At 41.1% G+C, this 3,506-nt stretch overlaps 1 pseudogene; it reads left to right on the plus strand.

The window, feature by feature from the left end:
• Positions 1–834: 834 nt before the first annotated feature.
• On the plus strand, positions 835–1,421 carry LOC148002823 (NADH dehydrogenase [ubiquinone] 1 alpha subcomplex assembly factor 4 pseudogene; annotated as a pseudogene).
• The last annotated feature ends 2,085 nt before the right edge of the window (positions 1,422–3,506 follow it).

Consider the following 3,506-nt stretch of genomic DNA (forward strand, 5'->3'; position numbering starts at 1 on the left):
ATTTGAGAGTTTTGCTGGATATAGTAGCCTGGGTTGGCATTTGTGTTCTCTTGGGGTTTGTATGACACCTGCTCAGGATCTTCTGGCTTTTGCAGTCTCTGGTGAGAAGTCTGGTGTAATTCTGATAGGTCTGCCTTTATATGTTACTTGACCTTTTCCATTTCCTGCTTTTAATATTTTTTCTTTTTTTTTGTGCATTTGGTGTTTTGACTATTATGAGATGAGAGGAATTTCTTTTCTGGTCCAATCTATTTGGACTTCTGTAGGCATCTTTTATATTCTTGGGCATCTCTTTCTTTAGGTTAGGGAAGTTTTCTTCTATAATTTTGTTGAAGATATTTACTGGCCCTTTAAGTGGGGAATCTTTGCTGTCTTGTATACCTGTTATTCTTAGCTTTGATCTTCTCATTGTATACTGGATTTCCTGGATGTTTAAGGCTAGTCTTCAATAACAACAAAAGTGACAGAAAGCCCACATACATATGGAAGCTGAACAACACTCTACTCAATATAAACTTGGTCAAGGAAGAAATAAAGAAAGAAAGTAAAGATTTTTTTAGAATGTAATGAAAATTAAGGCACAACATACTGAAACTTTTGAGACACAATGAAAGCAGTGCTAAAAGGAAAACTCAAAGCTCTGAATGCCCCCCCAAAAACCAAACCAAAAACCAAAACCAAAACCAAAACCAAAACAAAACAAAACAAAACAAAGCAGAAAATGGAGAGAGCATAGACTAGTAGCTTGACAGCACACCTCAAAGCTAAAGAGTAGGTCACCTGCACAGATATATCCCCACGTGTATAGTGAACTAAGGGCATCATGATGTAGAGATGGGGACTCGCATGGCCTGCGCCTTCAGGAACTTTAATGTGGAGAAGTGAGCAGAGTAGGAGATCAACAAGAGGAAGTCCTTCATGGCACCCAAACACCCTTCCACCCTTCTACCAGCAGTCTCTTGCAGAGGTACCTGAGTCAGTATCCAGAAATCTGAGGAAGAAGTTTCTAGGAAAGGTAAGAAGCTGCTGTCATGGCTAAGAGATGTATATGTTGATTCTGAAGATCCGGTGCTTTTCTTGCCAGTAAAAGTTGTTGAACTACAGCAAGAACCAAAGGAATTCAGACTGCCAATAGGAGATCACTTTGACAAGAATACTATGGACATTCCCAAAGGCAAGATTATTGTTGAAGGAGCATTGACCCTTCTCAATAACCATAAACTATCTCCAGAAACATGGACTGCTGAGAAAATCACCCAAGAATACCATTTAGAACTGAAGGATGTAAATTCTCTATTCAAATATTTTGTTACTTTTGAAGTCAAAATCTTTCCTCCTGAAGACAGAAGAGCAATACAATCAAAATGAAGAAAATCACCAAACAATTTCCTTTGTGCACTCTCAAGCTCTGTGTCCTTGTTTTCATGTTTAAATAATACAAGTTACTGTGAGTTGAGGGCTATAACTTTGATAGCTCTTTGACCTCTTCAGGATTATTCATATAACTTTTAAATTTATGTATGTGTAGTTCCTGTGTATGTCATCTGGCCTACATGATTCAATACTAAGTTTCATTTTCCAGGTTAGGATGGTTTGTTCTTTGTAGGAGGCACTGAAAGCAAGAGCCCTCCTGACTCCTGTAAGACTGGCATTGTGTTAGGGACTGATAATCAGCAGTGAGAGACAGTGCACATATTCCCCATGTGAAGAAAGAGAGGAAACTGAGTGCAAAGGAAGAAAAATATATATTAGTACTCAACAAAATAAAAATCCTTGAGGGTTTTGTAATGTTTTAAATTGGTTTTAAATATGAAATAAATTTTTAGAAGAATTATTGGTATCTGTGACATACTAGCTGTCTCTCTTTTGACAAATAAAAATAGTTAACTTGAAAAGTTTTCGGAGAAGCAATACTTAAGACGATTTGAACAAATAACTTCCTTTAATTTACAAATGAGAGAAATATGAATGAACAGCTAAAAATAAGAGGATCCAATTAGATAACCAAATGTTTATTCCACTTCACTCCAGCCAGAATGGCTAAGATAAAAACCTCAGGTTCACACCAGTGAGAATGGTTAAAATAAAAAACTCAGGTGGCAGTAAATGCTGGCCATGATGTGGAGAAAGAGGAACACTCCTCCATTGTTGGTGGGATTGCAGACTGGTACAACCATTCTGGAAATCAGTCTGGAGGTTCCTCAGAAAATTGCACATTGAACTACCTGAGGACTCAGCTATACCTCTCTTGGGCATATACCCAAAAGATGCTCCACTATGTTCATAGCAGCCTTATTTATAATAGCCAGAAGCTGGAAAGAACCCAGATGCCCTTCAACAGAGGAATGGATACAGAAAATGTGGTACATCTACACAATGGAATATTACTCAGCTATCAAAAACAATGACTTTATGAAGTTCATAGGCAAATGGAGGGAACTGGAAAATATCATCCTGAGTGATGAGTGAGGTAACCCAATCACAGAAAAACACACATGGTATGACTCATTGATAATAAGTGGCTATTAGCCCAAATGCTTGAATTACCCTAGATGCATAGTGTTGCGCGCCCAACGTCTCGCCAGCAAGAACGACGCTCGGCAACAGGATTCTTCTGCGAACAAGCCTTTACTGTACAGCTCTCTTGAACAGGGACAGGGGGACCTCGAGCAGCAAAAGCGCTCGCCTTATATACACAACAGTATGCTAATAATCCTTCAGGGATTGGCGGGGCACGGGTCACCCCACTATCACCCCACTGTCATCCCACTATCACCCCATTACTTGTCCTCCAGGGATTGGCAGAGAATGAATCACCTCACTAGCATGGTACCGCCCCTCATTAGCATATTACTGGCCAACTGACGCCAGGTGCAAAACCTGCGCATGCGCAGTACCGTTGTCCACCACTGGAGGGCGCCCTACAGCATAGAACACATGAAACTCAAGAAGGATGAGCAAAATGTGAATGTTTCACTCCTTTAAAAGAGGAACAAGAATACCCTTGGGAGGGGATAGGGAGGCAAAGTTTAGAACAGAGGCAGAAGGAACATCCATTCAGAGCATGCCCCACATGTGGCCCATACATATACAGTCACCAAACTATATAAGATGGATGAAGCAAAGAAGTGCAGGCTGACAGGAACCAGATGTAGATCTCTCCTGAGAGACACACCCAGAATACAGCAAATACATAGGTGAATGCCAGCATTAAACCACTGAACTGAGATTGGGACCCCCGTTGAAGGAATCTTAGAAAGGACTGAAAGAGCTTGAAGGGGCTCGAGACCCCATATGAACAACAATGCCAACCAACCAGAGCTTCCAGGGACTAAGCCACTACCCAAAGACTATACATGGACTGACCCTGGACTCTGACCTCATAGGTAGGAATGAATATCCTAGTAAGAGCACCAGTGGAAGGGGAAGCCCTTGGTCCTGCCAAGACTGAACCCCCCAGTGAACCTGATTGTTGGGGGGAGAGTGGTAATGGGGGGAGAATGGGG

Source organism: Rattus norvegicus, chromosome 10 (genome assembly GCF_021556685.1).
Source record: "Rattus norvegicus strain SHRSP/BbbUtx chromosome 10, alternate assembly SHRSP_T2T, whole genome shotgun sequence".
In the NCBI taxonomy this organism is placed as follows: Eukaryota; Metazoa; Chordata; class Mammalia; order Rodentia; family Muridae; genus Rattus; species Rattus norvegicus.